We start from the raw sequence: 18,782 nt of genomic DNA on the forward strand, positions 1-18,782 counted from the left end.
CCAGCCAAAACTGCCTGATGTGTTTGAACTTAATGACTTCAACATTAAGGTTGACTGAATTGACTGGATTCAAATGAGTATTACATTTCAGCTGTAATACATCTGTTATCAAAAGTGTCTTGTGTAACAGACTCAACTTGATCTCATCATGGACTGCCTTTTCCTGTAATGGACAGACTCAAATAATGGACAAGTTTAACAATATTACTACAGAGGGCAAGTTCCACATTCTGCTCTCTACTTTTTCAAACTCATGCTTGCAAAGGTTGATCAGACTACGTTGCTAGCAGGCAAAGGGACCACAAGCGAGATGGAGGCTTTTAAAGGTTAGACAGTGAGAGCTCAGGGTCTGCATGTTCATGTTAAGAGTGAAGGGAACAATGGGTGGAGTTGGGAACCCTGGATGATGAAGGATATTAAGGCTATGAAAAAGGAAGCAAGAGTCAGGGACAAGCAACTGGGATCAAATGAAGATCCGGCAGAGTATCAGGGATAAAGGCAAGTATTGAAGAAACAAAAAAAGGGGGGGGGGGGCATGAGATAATTTTGGTAAAGAAGATTTTTTAAAAATGCAGGTAGTTTTTGTAAGTATATTAAGGGGGAGGGAGAAAAAGTAACTATAGAGAGAATGGAGCCTATTAAGATGAAAGGGGACATCTTTGTATAGAGCTGTGGAAGGTGGGCAATGTCCTTAATATTTCTCCTTTTTTTTAAAATCATGGAGAAAAACATGAAGACTTCGGAACTAGAAAAAGTAAGTGGAGAGGTCTTGGGAAAAGCCTGCATTACAGTAGAGGAGGTTATAAAAGTCTCGTAAGGTATGTGGGGAGGCACATCTCTAGGGTCTAACCAAGTACAGTGGCATGCAAAAGTCTAGGCACCCCGGTCAAAATCTCTGTTACTGTGGACAGTTAAGTGAGTAGAAGATGAACTGATCGCCAAAAGTCATAGAGTCAAAGATGAAACACTCTTCAACATTTTAAGCAAGATTAGTGTATTATTTTTGTTTTGTACAATTTTAGAGTGGAAAAAAAGGAAAGGAGCACCATGCAGAAGTTTGGGCACCCCAAGAGATTTGAGCTCTCAGATAACTTTTACCAAGGTCTCAGACCTTAATGAGCTTGTTAGGGCTATGGCTTGTTCACAGTCATCATTAGGAAAGGCCAGGTGATGCAAATTTCAAAGCTTTATAAATACCCTGACTCCTCAAACCTTGTAAGATAAATGATGCCCACAAAACAGGACAAGGCTATAAGAAGATAACAAAGCATTTTCAGGCAGCCGTTTCCTCAATTCGTAATGTAATTAAGAAATGGCAGTTAATAGGAACAAGTCGATCAAGTTGAGGTCTGGAAGACCAAGAAAACTTTCCGAAAAAACTGCTCGTAGGATTGTTAGAAAGGCAAATCAAAACTCCCGTTTGACTGCAAAAGACCTTCAGGAAGATTTAGCAGACTCTGGAGTGGTGGTGCACTGTTCTACTGTGCAGCGACACCTGCACAAATATGACCTTCATGGAAGAGTCATCAGAAGAAAACCTTTCCTGCATCCTCACTACAAAGTTCAGCGTCAGAAGTTTGCAAAGAAACACCTAAACAAGCCTGATGCATTTTGGAAACAAGTCCTGTGAAATAATGAAGTTAAAATAGAACTTTTCGGCCGCAATGAGCAAAGGTATGTTTGAAGAAAAAAGGGTGCAGAATTTCATGAAAAGAATCCCTCTCCAACTGTTAAGCACGGGGGTGGATCGATCATGCTTTGGGCTTGTGTTGCAGCCAGTGGCACGGGGAACATTTCACTGGTAGAGGGAAAAATAAATTCAATTAAATACCAGCAAATTCTGGAAGCAAACATCACACCATCTGTAAAAAAGCTGAAGATGAAAAGAGGATGGTTTCTACAACAGGATAGTGATCCTAAACACACCTCAAAATCCACCATGGACTACCTCAAGAGGTGCAAGCTGAAGGTTTTGCCATGGCCCTCACAGTCCCCTGACCTAAACATCATTGAGGATCTGTGGATAGACCTCAAAAGAGCAGTGCATGCAAGATGGCCCAAGAATCTCACAGAACTAGGAAGCCTTTTGCAAGAAGAATAGGCAAAAACCCCCAAACAAGAATTGAAAGTCTCTTAGCTGGCTACAGAAAGCATTTACAAGCTGTGATACTTGCCAAAGGGGGTGTTACTAAGTACTGATCATGCAGGGTGCCCAAACTTTTGCTTCAGGCCCTTTTCATTTTTTGTTATTTTGAAACTGTAAAAGATAGAAATAAAAAAGTAATCTTGCTTAAAATATTAAAGAAATGTGTCATCTTTAACTTTATGCCTTTTGGAAATCAGTTCATCTTTTACTCGCTTAGCTATTCACAGTAACAGAAATTTTGACTGGGGTTCCCAAACTTTTGCATGCCACTGTATGTACAAGAACACTGTGGAAGGCTAGAGAAGAAATTGTGGGAATCCTACCTGAAATATTTGCATCATCATTAGCCACACACAAGGTGCTCCTAGATCAGAGGGTAGGGAATGTTGTGCTTTTATTTAACAGCAGCCAGGAAAAACCTGGAAAGATGTCATTAAACCGGAAAGCATGCAGAAAAGATTTACAAGGATGCTGCCTGCACTTGAGGAACTGAGTTATATGACGAGGTTGGACAGACAAAGACTTTACTTCTTACAGCGTAGGAGACTGAGAGGCGATCTTATGGAGGCGTGCAAAATTGTGACAGGCATAGCTAGCGTGAATAGACTGCCCTTTTCTTCAGAGTTGGGGAATCAAGATCTAGAGGGCTTAGATTTAAAGTGACGGGGAAAGATTTAAATCCGGATGTAATGGACAATTTTGCTTTAAATAACACAAAGGGTGATATGTATGTGGGTATCCGCTATCAGAAGTGATTAAGGCAGGTACAATAATAAAATTTAAAAGACAGTTGTACAGGTACATGGATTTGGGAAGGTTTAGAAGGTTATGGGACGAGCTTGTTTAGGGATCTTGGCCAGTATGGGACAGTTGGGCTGAAGGGCCAGGTTCTGTGCTGTAACTCTGTGCCCCCAACTCCTCTCCCACCTTCTAGAATCACTGGAAGTCAGCTCCCAGTCTTCTCATTGCAGTTTGCTTGCTCAAGAACCATACAGTAATACATATGCAGGTGTCAATACAAATGAAGGCTCAGTCTCTTTAATTCTATAATGCTTTATTCGAGGCAAAACTGTTCTGTTTGTGGTTGTGTATATATTCCTGGTGACTCAAGTCACTATAAATGTTAATTCTTTCTGGCAGACTGAAACAAGAGTTCATCTGAAATCTTATTGAGGAGTTTTACACATTTTTTCTGTGTACGGGCAAGATGCTCTGAATCCCAAAGGACATTCCTTCATTTTATACAGGGACACGAGCAAGAAAACAATATTTAAGTATCCATTTATTTAACTAGTGATCAATGAAGTAACACAATCACAGCCGTGTCATGATACCATCATCCAATATTATTCTTCCTATTTTCATCAATAACGTTACAGTTGTCAGAGTGAAGGGAAAATTTCATTCACCAGGTTACATCTGATGGCTAGCACAAATGGGGTTTACTAAAGGCAGCGGCAAAGCAGCCAAAATATAAACAGAACCAAAGGAACGATGCAAAACAGAACCAATTTTTTGGTGGGAAATTGCGACTACTTCATGAGGACATTTGGAAAGATTTGTTTCAGGTAAGAAATGTCCCAAATCTCAAACCTTCCTTTTGCCTCTACATATGGTGTACCGATGTCTGATGTACCGGGGGGGTGTTCCTCCTGCAGCTTGTTTTTTTTTGGCTCCATATTCAAGCATCTGCAGTCTCTCCTGTCTCTAATGATTACAAAGAGTAAGGAGGTACTGAAACCATAAACATTTACAAACAGGAGAAATTTCAAAAAGAATTAGGAAGCGACACAGATTTTATATTTACCACAAATTATTCCAAAGTCTTCCTCTCAATTTCTTGACCTGAATGTCATCTGGAAGATAAAACTGCTCTAGAGATATTGATTCACAGACCCCAAGTGTCTGGTACTCAACCAAAGAAGTTGTTTTGATTGTGGAACGTGACCGAAGGTATTAGCACACTCTTTCAGAGTATTGAACACTTTCCAGTTCCCTTTTAGATAAGGGGAAACATAGCAATAGTACTTAAGAGATGACATTCTCAGGGATTTGTCCTATGAGTAGAACTTAGAAAAACGGAGGGTCACTCTGATGGGCTACATTATAGACCCTCCCCCCCCCTTCCCCAATCATCAGTGGGAACTTGAGAGGCAGCTATGTAGAGCAATTGTTCATAGTTGTAAGAATAAAAGGGTGGTACAAGTGAGAGATTTAAATTTCCCCCAAATTGACTGGGCCACTCAGAGTATAAAGGGACTAGTTGGGGTGGAATTTATGAAAAGTTTCCTGAATCAATATAATCAAGGATCCTATTCCAGAGGGTGCAGTGCTTGACCTCTTCTTGGGTGAGCAAGGCAGGGCAAATAATAAGGGGTATCAGGGAGCACTTTGGCTCTAGAGACCATATGTTGAATAGTTTTCAGATAGTAATGAAAAAGCATAGGACGAGTCCACAGGTTAGAATAGGGCTAATTGTGGGAGAATAAGACAAGATCTAGCAGAGGGCAAGCCTGGTTGAAGGAGGAGGAATGAATGCATGGCAAGTGGGAAGATTTTAAGAGTGTGATAGCAGGTGTCCAGGAACAGCATGTTTTTGTAGGGTGAAGCGTACACCTAGCAATTTTAGGGAACCTTCAATGACAAGAAATACTGAGGCTCTGGTCAAGAAAAAGTAGAAGCATACACTGGGTTTAAGAAGGAGGTGAACAAATCCCTTTATGACAATAAAAAGACTGAGAATATACTGAAGACGGAAACCAAGAGGTTAAAGAGGGCTACAAGATAGATCTGGTTAGTAAGGTTAAGGAAAGTCCCAAGAAGTTCTATGCCATATTAAGAGTATAGAGGTGACTAGGGAGAGGAGATTCAAGATATAAGATTGCTTGACATCATTTGTAGTATTTAAGTGTAAAGGAGAACAAAATAATTGTTACTCTGAATCAGCACAAAAATCCCACAATAAGGAACACAATAATAATAAGCACAATAAATACGCAAGATAGCTGATATACAGAGACTGCATGTCCATAAAGTGACAGTAAGCACAGGCATATCTGTACAGGAAACGGTAAAATGTGGATTAGTGGGTGGAGGTGTTGATCAGCCTTACTGCTTGGGGAATATAACTGTTTTTGAGGCAGATGGTCCTGGTGTGGATACTGTTTGTACATAAGACCATAAGATTCCTCCCAGGCGGGGTGTAGGGGTGTGTATACTACTCCGTTTCTACTGCTGTGCCACCAACGTAAGAAGGGGTGCGAGTGGTGTGAGTTCTTCTGAAGCTGATAGTCATATCCTTTGTCTTGACAACATTGAGGAAGAAGTTATTTGCCTGGCACCAAGCCTCGAGTTCTTCCTCTCTATAGGCTGTCTCATCATTGTTGGTGATGAGCCTGTCCTATCAGCGGTGAATTTGACAATGTGATTACTCAGGTGTTTGTCTGTGAGCAGGGTGTACATCAGTAGAGTCAGCACACAGTCCTGAGGGGCACCCATGTTGAGAATGAAGTGGCAGGGGAAGCATTTGTGCATCCTGACTAGTTGAGGTCTGTCCAGCACCCACCTGATAGTGGTATTTAGAGCGAGGAGTAGGAACAGGACTCAGTAGGAATGGGGACCGCTTCTTTTCACGTTCTATTCCAACACTTTTGATTATGGAATTGATGGCTTTGTGGGAAAGTTGGCAGATGATACAAAGATAGGTGGAGGGACAGGTAGTGTTGAGGAAGCAGGGAGTCTGCAGAAGGACTTGGACAGGTTAGGAGACTGGGCAAAGAAGTAGCAGGTAGAATACAGTGTAGGGAAGTGTATGGTCACGCACTTTGGTGGAAGGGATAAAGGTGTAGCCCATTTTCTAAACAGGGAGAAAATTCAAAAATCAAGAGCTGTACAGGGACTTAGGAGCCCTTTTGCAGGTTGCCCTCGAGGTAAAGTTGCAGATCAAGTCAGTGGTAAGGAAGGCAAATGCAATCTCAGCATTCATTTTGAGAGGACTAGAATATAAGGGCAGGGATGTGATGCCGAGGCCTTATAAGGCATTGGTCAGATCGCACTTGGAGTATTGAGGGCAGTTTGGGCCCCTTATCTAAGAAAAAATGTGCTGGAAGGAACAGAGGAGGCTCATGAAAAGGATTCTGGGAATGAAGGGTTAACATTTGAGGAGCGTTTGATGGCTCTGGGCCTGTGCTTGCTGGAGTTTAGAAGAATGAGAGGGATCTCCTCTAAACCCATTAAATATTGAAAGGCCTAGACAGAGTGGATGTGGATAGGATAGGATGTTTCCTATTGCGGGTGACTCTACAACCAGAGGGCACAGCCTCAGAACAGAGGGAAAGAGGAGAGAAGGAATTTCTTTAGCTAGAGGGTGGTGAAACAGTGGAGTTTGTTGCCAAAGATGGCTGTGAAGGACAAATCATTGAGTATATTTAAAGCAGAGGATAACAGGCTCTCAATTAGTCAGGGTGTCAAAGGTTACAGGGAGAAGGCAGGAGAATGGGACTGAGAGGTATAATAAATTACCCATGATGGAGTGGTGGAGTAGAATTAATGGGCCAATTGCCCTAATACTGCTCCTAGGCCTGCCTTACAGTCTCAAGAAATCACAGAGGGTGCCTATGTCTCGAGCTGCAGGAGATGGGTGGGATTTTTAATGGAAATTTCTCCTCTGTGTTTACTGAGGAGAAAAATCATGGTTGCTCAAGAGATAAGGGAAACAAGTGAGAAGTTTTGGAGGACATTTGCATCATCAGGGGAGAATTATTTGCAGCCCAACAGTGCATTAAGGTGGCTCAATCCTCGGGGACTTACTGAGTACATCGTTCAGCTTGCTGGCCTTCAGCAGTCAGGATACTGAGTACAGGAGCTGGAGCATTATGTTGCAGCTCTAAGTTGCTGGCGAGGACATACTTGGGAGTACTGCATACTGTTCTGGTCACCCTGTTTTAGAAAGATGTGGTTAAACTAGAAAAAGTGCAGAGATTTACAAGGATGTTGCCAGGACCAGAGGGACTGAATTTAACTATTTATTTAGAGAACGTGCAGAACGAGCCCTCCCAGCCCATGCCCAGTGAGCTGTGCCACCCAGTTACAGGGAGGAGTTGGCCAGGCTAGGTCCTCATTGACTGGAATGTAGCAGAACGATGGGTGATTTTATAGAAATGTTTAAAATTATGAGACACATAAATTAGGTGGACAGTAACAGTCTTCCCCCTTCTCCTAAAGGTAGGGCAGCCTAAAACTAGAGTCACACATTTAGGGTGAGAAGGGATAGCTTTAAACAGGGACCAGAGGGGCAATCTTTTCCCCATGCGGAGGAGGCGAGTCTATGGAGGGAGCAGCCAGCAGTGGTTGAGACACAGTATAGTGGAAGAAGCACTTTGATAGGTACGTGAAGGGGCTGGGCTAAGATGGACACGATCAAATACAGGAAATTAGGATCAGCAGGGTGGGATGGACCTGTTGGGTCACAGGGCCTGTATCTGTGAGATACTGTTCTACAATTCTATATTCTGCCGACTCCCATTTCAAACTTGATTTGCTTCTCCAGGTCCTGATATACTTGTTCAGGTCCGAGAGTCTCAAGTTATTTCTGGTAAACAAGTACATCAAAAGTTAGTTAATACTTTCTGTGGAAATACAGTACTTGTGTATTTTTTTTGTTTTTCCTCCACTATTTCGATTTCTAGAATGGCTTAAATTGTGTCGTTTTCTAAAATGATTAAAATTATTATTGGTAACCTGGCGAAGGAGACAGAAAGAAAGGAAGTGGACAGCAAGTGGAAATTTCAGACACAATAGCTTTGGAACAACCTTCCTCCCTTGTGATGCATTTAAGGTTGTCAATAATTGGGGATTTGTGAGTATCAGAGGTCCCAGAGTGGCTCCTGTATATTTCACCATGCAAATCATGTGGGGCTTTCAACAAGCATTTATTTATGCAAGTGTCTGGTTAAGCAAATGTCACTGTGATTGAACAGTTACTCTGTTGTAATTACAACTACTACTCTATTGACTGCTTAACACAGAAATAAAATCTAACAAAGGTGTTTCCGTTTCTGCTCAGTTACGTCCATTATTCTCGGATCACAAGCAATGAAGCCTAATGGCCCAGATATTGCAATGAAATTAATGCACGGCAAACAGCATGTACTTTAATATGGAGCGAAGAGGACACAGTATCAAAACCACACCTCTATGCTTACCCTGTGCTTTAGCCCATAGAAATCCACATGTCGCTGATGCATGTGCCCACTAAACAGAGTAGAAAATTTTACAGTTGGTGCAATCAGATGCAAGGAAATATATAAATAGTGCAACAAGTAATAATTATTGACAATTTTTCAGACACTGAAAATTTACCATGCGGAACCCCACTTTTTCAGAATTTTATTGATAATGAAGATTTAAACTGTTTTTGGCTGTCCTTTATATTCCTCTCTATCACAAATCCACTCTTCCAGTACATGAATTTGTGTTTCCTGCTTTAGATTACGTAGCTCAGGTGAGAATTCCTCAATCTAGCTACACAGAAATACATTTTTACTTATGATGTACAGAAACTACAGAGCAATTAGAATCATCCACATCTCCTACTCTGGTTTGGAATTATAAGTGATTCAGATTCAGGTACTTTCAAGTACGCCTTGCCCCATTGTGCATGGTTCTTTACATTAAAGATTGGCAAACAGTGACGAGTTTAACAACAAAGCTTAACCAGAAAGTGTAAAGTGAGATTTTACCTTTTGTGACAGAAACAATGAATCAGTGAAGGTTTTCTTCTCTCCCTTCGCCATCCCCATTTTACATGTCACTTCATCTAGCATATATTAATCATTCCGAGGAAAGGACAAATTTGTACCTGGGATTGACCAATTGATCAAGGATCCATCATCTCAATGGTGATAATCACCTGAACCAACATTAAGCTCGATGCTATTCCAAGATTACAAGCAACAGAATGTAATGACCGATATGGAGGCCTCCGCTAACTGGGGTTGGCCGTCAAAGTTGTGTCCTGGCTGTCTACAATCGGTTGTATGCAAGCCAGGGCAGTACAAAATGGAGAGCAAACCTTTGCCCATGCAGGGTCCACCTCTACATGTAGCTAATGAATCAAAAGGAATGGCAGAGACCGATACAGCTTGGCACCAGCAGTGCTGCAGGAGTTGCCAGTCAGCACTGAACTCAATATAGCACTGCCTCCAGATGTACAGATTCTTCCCCTCAGGGTTTACTCTCAAAGCCTTCCCCATGAGTGGGTATAGCTGCAAGGCATCCAAGGTTTGAGATCAGAGTTTTCCTTCTCCTAGATGATTCGTCAACCACAGCTGAAGAGCCCTTTCTGCCCAAAGTCGACTGCTTTTAAAGTCAAAGGTTCATTTATTATCCAGGTATGGAATTCAACCCGGAGAAGTGTGAGGTGGTACACTTTGGAAGGGCAAACTCCAAGGCAGAGTACAAAGTAAATGGCAGGATACTTGGTAGTGTGGAGGAGCAGAGGGATCTGGGGGTACATGGTCACAGATCCCTGAGAGGTAGATAGGGTAGTTAAGAAAGCCTATGGGGTGTTAGCTTTCATAAGTCGAGAGACAGAGTTTAAGAGTCGCAATGTAATGATGCAGCTCTATAAAACTCTGGTTAGGCCACACTTGGAGTACTGCGTCCAGTCCTGGTCGTCTAACTATAGGAAGGATGTGGAAGCATTGGAAAGGGTACAGAGGAGATTTACCAGGATGCTGCCTGGTTTAGAGAGTATGCATTATGATCAGAGATTAAGGGAGCTAGGGCTTTAATCTTTGGAGAGAAGGAGGATGAAAGGAGACATGATAGAGGTATACAAGATAGTAAGAGGAACAGATAGAGTGGATAGCCAGCACCTCTTCCCCAGGGCACCACTGCTCAATACAAGAGGACATGGCTTTAAGGTAAGGGGTGGGAAGTTCAAGGGGGATACTAGAGGAAGGTTTTTTTACTCAGAGAGTGGTTCGTGCGTGGAATACACTGCCTGAGTCAGTGGTGGAGGCAGATGCACTAGTGAAATTTAAAAGACTACTAGACAGGTATATGGAGGAATTTTAGGTGGGGGTTATATAGGAGGCAGGGTTTGAGGGTCGGCACAACAATGTGGGGCCAAAGGGCCTGTACTGTGCTGTACTATTCTATGTTCTATATACAATTTTGAAATTCTTTTTCTCCAGTAGGTGCTAGAAACTTGCCTTTGTCCCTTCTCCTGTCAGTAGAAACTGTTCTGCTGGGCTTAATAGCTAGGCCACACATGAAGCCCAGGAACTAGACTTGGTTGTCAGCGGCTACTTGAGACACACACTTTTGAGAGCACATAGTTGATAGTGGGAACTCATCTCCACTACTCCTCCCACATCCCAGTTATGACAACCTTAAGGAACCAATATATTGTGCTGGGATTAATGGTGGAGTGAACACCATCACCATTAGGGAGCATGGTTGGATGGACTGTAGCTTTGAGATAACTCGCTCTAGCACCAGTAGTTGATATAATCTGGACAGGATATTTACACACTTTCTTGATGGAATCCAAATGGATAATTTTTTAACCCTCTAACTCTTAGATAGGCGCACCTTTGGAGGGCTATGTGGGAGGGAAGGGCTAGATTGAGTTTAGAGGTTAAAATGTTGGCACTACATAGTAGGCTCCAAGGCCTGTACTGTGCTGTAATGTTCTGTGTTAACAAACCTTCAACAGCCAAATTAAGTTGTCTGAGAAATTCCAAGGCAGCGCAAAGGATTAGATAAAATTGAGACCAACGAAAGGCAAGCAACGTTCACTATGAACATCATACAACAGCAAAATCCAGAAATCTGCAATTATCCTGAGCTGCACCAATGCTTTGACCAACACTGAAGTCCATGCGAGAAGACCGATGCACTGCTTTATTAAACACAATCTAACATGCCAGAGGTGGTGCAGTCAGCTGTAAATACATTTTCAAATGCTGTGATAGGTGATAATTACTTATAGACTACCTTTCGAGCACTGATACTTTAATGAGTGGAATCTGAGGGCTGGTTTGATTTTACTCTTTGTGGAAAGGCCTGAAATTTACATCAATTTACATATAAACAGGCACTCAGAGCCCTAGCTCCTTACACATTAGATAATTATTTTATTTTCAAAAAGTACCATACATTATTCTTCCTCAAGAAACCCCCAAATCACTGATTCCAGTTTCAAATTTGTAACGTGGCAACAATTAAATGCACACAAAGTGATTTCTGTTTCTTTAGGTAAATTATATAAATCTTCAGAAATATAAATAATAACCAAGTCTTCAAATCAATCATATTTTAAATCTTACAGTGCCAATGGTTTGTTATGGTCTAAAATCTAAACACTCAGTTTCTTTGGCCAACTTTATTCCTGGCGCAAGTTCTAAGAACTCTCTTGCTGTAGCTACGAAAACAACTTCATGCGAAGTCAAAAGGCAAGATCAGAAGTCGGGTTTATTGTTAAATTCAGAAGAACATGTATGCACAGGTGCAGTGAAAAACTTACAGCAGTATCACAGGCATTGGCATTCATGAGATAAACACAAATAAACCATAAATAACACAATTTTTTAAAACAGGAAAACACAATTAGAACAAAAAAAAAATTAGTGGAAAGTGATCATAGTATTGGTAAACTGCAGTAATTACGGATTTGTAAATTCCACCCCCCCCCACCCCCAGGGGGAAAGGGAAGTATGTGTTCTTTAAACAGTAGGAGCAAGACTTCAGGTACCTCCTGCCTGATGGTAGCTGCAAGAAGATGTTGTGGCTCAGGTGGTGAGGATCCTGAAGTTGTTCAAGCACCTTATGCTTAGAAAAAATTCAATACTAACAATATCAAAGAGGTAGCAGGATAAGCTTGTTTACTAACTCAATGAACTGTCTTTTAAGACCTAGTCTGTTTAGGCAGCTCATTAGAAGTTGCAATCCCTCATTAACTCATTCAGGTGTGTTCAGAATTTGAACTTGCACCTGCTCCCCCTCAATTCAAGAATGAAACAACAAGTATTGAGAAAAAAAATCAAGGTCATTCGTTCAGGGAAATCAAATTGGTTCTCCAATCTGTCAGTTACTCCTGTCCTTGTATTTCTTTTCCCCAATACCTGAAAAGACAATTCTGATAAGTCCAATTCAGCTACTGAAAAACACGTAGATACGGGGAAATGAATGGGGATTCTCCATCCCTGTCACATTTGACAAAAAACATCTGTTTCAAGGAGTACTGATGGACTACTAACTGGCGACCACATCTGAATGATTCTTTCAGAACTGATCACAGATAATTGGCTAACTTAATGCTATTTCAGCAGCCTGTACTTGACTAAATCTTATGCACGTGGGCATAAGATACTCAGGACAGTTGGATCCAACCTAACTTTTTGCTGAGCAATACAAACATTAGCTTGTTGCTGTGCACTTCCCCCATAATCCTGTGTCTTTTTCCACAGATCTATTCAAATTTCTCCTAATAGTCTAATAACGTACTCATTCCATCCCTCCCAGCAACAAAATAATGGAAGCTACAACCAGTCATTTCACCTATCACCTAATTAATTGCCTCTTTATTTTGAAATGTTAAAAATCTACACTAAAATTTCTCTGCCCCCTTTTATGCATCCATTGTCAATCTTGTACATGAGAAACACACTAAAAAGCAGAAGGGGGATTTAAGCAAACTGTATGCATCCTTCCACCACGGGTCCAAATGGCTACACTTCTGATTGAGTCAGGAATCCCAAATCCTCAACTCCAAACTTATGTTCATAATAACCAGACAAATTAGTGCCCTCACGCTCTGGAGAACTGTGCAACAATTTGAAAACTAATCAAATTTAATTCATTGAGTCTACTCATTCCAGAGAACCAACTTCTAAGTCTACATCATTACATAAATTTCTAAAAAAAAAAGACACAGGCTAACAGAAGTATCCTTTAAACGCATTCCCTTATTGCTTACTTAACGTCATACAGCAGGGACATCCTAAAGTAATTTACAATCCATTAATAATGTTTGGAGGCAGTCCTACTGTTAATTAGATTAAGAACGACATCAATCAGTATAAAGTTAATTATCTGTTCTTGACAATATGAGTTGGGATGGAACACTAGTGTATCTCTCTACTCTTTACACTATGAGAACTCTGAAGTGCAACACATTGGAATGGCAGCCCCTCGTGATGTGATATTCTCTCAGGACTTCCCTTTGATAATACTGTGATCCTTGGGGACCACACTAAATGCAATCTTATTGTATTGCTCAAATCCAAAGTGGCCCATGGTCTCCTAATTCGGAGGTGGCAGTGCTATCAACCGGGATAGCTGGCTGACAGGAGCTGCAGCATGTCCACAGGTGCTGTGGACACTCCATGGTTTCTGTTCATTGCAACCTATTAGATCGCTGAGCCATCGTTTGAGGAGAGATATCTTCACGAGATCTTCGCTAGTGATTTTCTTCTGGTAGTGTTTCTGTTGTTGTTTTAAGCTCATACAAATGAACATAATACAGCAGATCAGGTCAGTCAATCAAATATTCTGGTACGGGTGATGCAGACATCCCTGTAGCCTTTCACTCACTCACTGACATAATTTAACAGGTGCCAATATCTAGATTGGATGTATTGCCTTGAAGTCTTATACTTACTCCTCCTAGTAAAATGTTCAAAGCATGTGAACATTTGTCACTACCAACAATGTGTGTAATTCAGCTGGGGTTCACAGCAGCCCGCTTATCATTCACCTTTCATTGCAATGGACAAGACCACATTTGGCCGCCTTCGTTCATTGTTAAAATCTTTGTTCCAGGTAGGATGACCTGTTAGTGTAGACACATCCCTATCCCCAGTGGGTGAATGGTCCCATTGTTTTGCAGATAGCTTAGGAGATGGTAAGACTGAGGGAGCAATGCGGCAGCTCCTGCATCTAGACTCAGATTCAACCAGCTTGGCTTGGTCTTGGAGCCAATGAAGCCAGACCTACAACTTGTCAAGCTTCTAGTTGATTTCTTCCTCAACACTTTCCCCATATCCCTCAGTTCCTTTAATATCCAGAAATCTCTTTCATCTGTTTTGAATGAACTCAATGATTGTGGCCCCACAATCCCTCAGAAAAGTGAAAAAAAATTCCCATCCTCTGGGTGTAGAAATTTCTATTGACCTCAGTCCTGTTCTGAGACCATGAGCACTGGTTCTGGGATACTCTATGTTCCAATGAGATCTCATCTCGTTCTTTTGAACTCAACAGAAGGCTACTCAATCTCTCCCAATATGGCAAACCTGGCATCCTAGAAACAAGATAGGCTAATTTAACTTAAAAAAAAATATATATATATATCAAGTGAACAATACCTTTTTGCAAAATCCACCAAATAAGGTACAGAATAAAGAAACCTAATCCCAAGTCTTAAGGTCTGAAAGTTCAAATTCTAGATTTTACAAAATTTGCACAACTGAATGCCATTTGCAGGAGTGTAAGTGTTATAACCATCACTGCTACTCTGAAGAGGAAGGCCTGTGTTTTCTCAACAAGATGCATCACTTCCATTCTCAGTTTTTCTAACTTTTTCTCAATGAAATTTTAACTGGTGTACGTGCTGAGGGATCACTGCAGCCAACGCCAAGGCTTTGTGGGGAAGGACCACAATTAAGGGTCCTACTGCTAGCGCATATGGAGGGACCAGGTTGGGTAGGAAAAGCTCCTCGAACAATCAAAGGGTGTGTATGACCATGTGAGTGGCAATGGGCTAAGTCTGTTTACAGGGTAGGGTCTTAGCCCGAAATGTCGACTGTACTCTTTTCCATAGATGCTGCTAGGACTGCTGAATTCCTCCAGCATTTTGTGTGTTCTGCCATGTTTGTTTCTGCACTTTTCTATTTAAAGTTTACACTACTGAATATACTTACCATGAATGTAAAGGATTTGATTTTTTTTCGCTTCCTTTGTATGTTTTTGTTAATGGTGAATGAAGTCTGTTTTTGATTTAAAGTGATCAGGTGAAGCCACATTCCAGAGTGGAGTTATGCTGTAGCTCGGTGCTGCCACTGCAATGAGCCTGTGGAGACCAGTACAATCCAAGGGCATACACTGGTGGACACAGATAGACTTGGTCCTGTGTAACAGCCTCTCAAACATTTTGAGTGTATAGCTTAACGAGGAAACATGATGTAAAGAAAGGCATGTCCTGATCCTGCATCTCCTACAGCAGTGAATGTCTGGAAGAAACTGCTGGAGGAGGTGATGTTTGAACAGTGATTGGTCAAGACAGGAGACTAACACAGGCAAATGGGATTAGTGTGGCTGGGCTGCATGGACAGCCAGGACAAAGTGGACTGAAAGACACCATTTCTGTTACTCAATCAAATCCATCTTTGGAAAAAAAATATGACAGTATGAAAGAAATGGATCTATCCACTTAAGAAACAGAACTGCTGGAGGAACTCAAGCAGATCTATAGAGGCAAAGGGATGTTGGTGTTTCTGGACAACATCCCTGCTTCAACAGATTTTTGTGCAAGATCCTTTCCTAGTATTGGATGAGGAGGTAGAATATTAGCTACAGCATAAAACCAGGAACTGCACACGTCATCTTTTTCCTAGTTTCACCTTCCAGCTGTGTGGTGAAAAAGGCACAACAGCACCTCTTTCACCTCAGAAAGGTGAGCAAGTTTGGTATGGGCCCCCAAATCCTAAGAACTTTCTACAGGGGCACAATTGAGAGCATCCTGACTGGCTGCATCACTGCCTGGTATGGGAACTGTACCCCCGCTTAATCACAGGACTCTGCAGAGAGTGGTGTGGACAACCCAGCGCAGCTGTAGTTATGAACTTCTCATGATTCAGGACATTTACAAAGACTGGTGTGAGAAAAGGGCCCGAATGATCATTGGGGACCCGAGTCACCCCTACCACAAATATTCCAGCTGCTAACATCCGGGAAACGGTACCGCAACATAAAAGTCAGGACCAACAGGCTTCAGGACAGCTTCTTCCACCAGGCCATCAGACTGATTAACTCACACTGATGTAAGTGTAACATTAATCTAAGTGTTACATCTATGTAACATCGACCATTCTATTTATTATAAATGACTAAGATTATAAATTGCACATTTAGATGGAGACATAACAAAGATTTTTACTCATGTATGTGATAGATATAAGAAATAAAGTAAATTTAATTTAATTCCTATCACTACACTCTTTCTCTATTTTGTATCTAACATATTATCTGGCTTTCCCTTAAATGCTTCAATACTATACATCCATATACAATGTGCAGTTATGTTAACTGCCCTCAAGTACAGAATTTGCTGTGGGCTTATTGGTGACTATATTTTCAGCAAACAACAGGAATTCTGCAGATGCTGGAAATTCAAGCAACACACATCAAAGTTGCTGGTGAACACAGCAGGCCAGGCAGCATCTGTAGGAAGAGGTGCAGTTGACGTTTCAGGCCGAGACCCTTCGTCAGGACTAACTGAAGGAAGAGTGAGTAAGGGATTTGAAAGTTGGAGGGGGAGGGGGAGATCCAAAATGATAGGAGAAGACAGGAGGGGGAGGGATAGAGCCAAGAGCTGGACAGGTGATAGGCAAAAGGGATACAAGAGGATCATGGGACAGGAGGTCCGGGAAGAAAGACGGGGGGGGGGGGGGGACCTAGAGGATGGGCAAGAGGTATATTCAGAGGGACAGAGGGAGAAAAAGGAGAGTGAGAGAAAGAATATGTGCATAAAAATAAGTAACAGATGGGGTACGAGGGGGAGGTGGGGCCTTAGCGGAAGTTAGAGAAGTCGATGTTCATGCCATCAGGTTGGAGGCTACCCAGACGGAATATAAGGTGTTGTTCCTCCAACCTGAGTGTGGCTTCATCATTACAGTAGAGGAGGCCGTGGATAGACATGTCAGAATGGGAATGGGATGTGGAATTAAAATGTGTGGCCACTGGGAGATTCTGCTTTCTCTGGCGGACAGAGCGTAGATGTTCAGCCCTTGTCCCTTACTCCCTTGTCCATTCGTCCCCTCCATCCCTCCCCACTGATCTCCCTCCTGGCACTTATCCGTGTAAGCGGAACAAGTGCTACACATGCCCTTACACTTCCTCCCTTACCACCATTCAGGGCCCCAAACAGTCCTTCCAGGTGAGGCAACAATTCACCTGTGAGTCAACTGGGGTGATATACTGCGTCCGGTGCTCCCGATGTGGCCTTTTATATATTAGCGAGACCCAACGCAGACTGGGAGACCGCTTTGCTGAACATCTACGCTCTGTCCGCCAGAGAAAGCAGGATCTCCCAGTGGCCACACATTTTAATTCCACATCCCATTCCCATTCTGACATGTCTAACCACGGCCTCCTCTACTGTAAAGATGAAGCCACACTCAGGTTGGAGGAACACCACCTTATATTCCGTCTGAGTAGCCTCCAACCTGATGGCATGAACATCGAATCTCTAACTTCCACTAAGGCCCCACCTCCCCCTCGTACCCCATCTGTTACTCATTTGTATGCACACATTCTTTCTCTCACTCTCCTTTTTCTCCCTCTGTCCCTCTGAATATACCTCTTGCCCATCCTCTAGGTCCCCCCCCCCTTGTCTTTCTTCCCGGACTTCCTGTCCCATGATCCTCTCGTATCCCCTTTTGCCAATCACCTGTCCAGCTCTTGGCTCCATCCCTCCCCCTCCTGTCTTCTCCTATCATTTTGGATCTCCCCCTCCCCCTCCAACTTTCAAATCCCTTACTCACTCTTCCTTCAGTTAGTCCTGACGAAGGGTCTCGGCCTGAAACGTCGACTGCACCTCTTCCTACAGATGCTGCCTGGCCTGCTGTGTTCACCAGCAACTTTGATATTTTCAGCAGCTAGGTCTGATCTTAACCACAAGTGAAACATCTCTATACTGTCCCAAAATATTCTTTCATAACCTGAAATACTTTGTTTTCTGCGAAAACCTTGGCTTGCTTAATCTCTCATGAGAGGCAGGAGCGCAATGGTTTTGGCACAGCTGTAACTTTCATGAGATTTACTGAAAATGGAGATATAGTATGACAACAGACTTACACTGTTTATGACTATCAATGGCGTGGTGACGGAGCGAGGTGCCACTATGACAGCAGAATTATACTGTTCATGTTTATGACTATCAATGGCGTGGTGACGGAGCGAGGTGCCACTATGACAGCAGAATTATACTGTTCATGTTTATGACTATCAATGGCGTGGTGACGGAGCGAGGTGCCACTATGACAGCAGAATTATACTGTTCATGTTTATGACTATCAATGGCGTGGTGACGGAGCGAGGTGCCACTATGACAGCAGAATTATACTGTTCATGTTTATGACTATCAATGGCGTGGTGACGGAGCGAGGTGCCACTATGACAGCAGAATTATACTGTTCATGTTTATGACTATCAATGGCGTGGTGACGGAGCGAGGTGCCACTATGACAGCAGAATTATACTGTTCATGTTTATGACTATCAATGGCGTGGTGACGGAGCGAGGTGCCACTATGACAGCAGAATTATACTGTTCATGTTTATGATTATCAATGGTGTGGCGAAGGGAGAGGTACCAGTCTCTAGAGTTTCAAAAATTGTCCTTAATCGGGGGG

General features: G+C 42.3%; 1 protein-coding gene across 4 annotated transcripts in view; it reads right to left on the reverse strand.

Moving 5' to 3' along the window:
* The window catches only part of LOC140201387 (SERTA domain-containing protein 2-like), a 93,350-nt gene that overhangs the window by 14,693 nt on the left and 59,875 nt on the right, over positions 1-18,782 (reverse strand). The window contains exon 1 of one of the 4 annotated variants that reach the window (XM_072265426.1): positions 6,956-6,988. The exons of the other annotated variants lie outside the window; for them this stretch is intronic. The gene's annotated coding sequence lies outside the window, so the exon portion shown is untranslated. Of the gene's footprint in view, positions 1-6,955; positions 6,989-18,782 lie in introns of those variants that run through there. 4 annotated transcript variants of the gene reach the window in all.

This window comes from Mobula birostris, chromosome 8 (assembly GCF_030028105.1).
Source record: "Mobula birostris isolate sMobBir1 chromosome 8, sMobBir1.hap1, whole genome shotgun sequence".
In the NCBI taxonomy this organism is placed as follows: Eukaryota; Metazoa; Chordata; class Chondrichthyes; order Myliobatiformes; family Myliobatidae; genus Mobula; species Mobula birostris.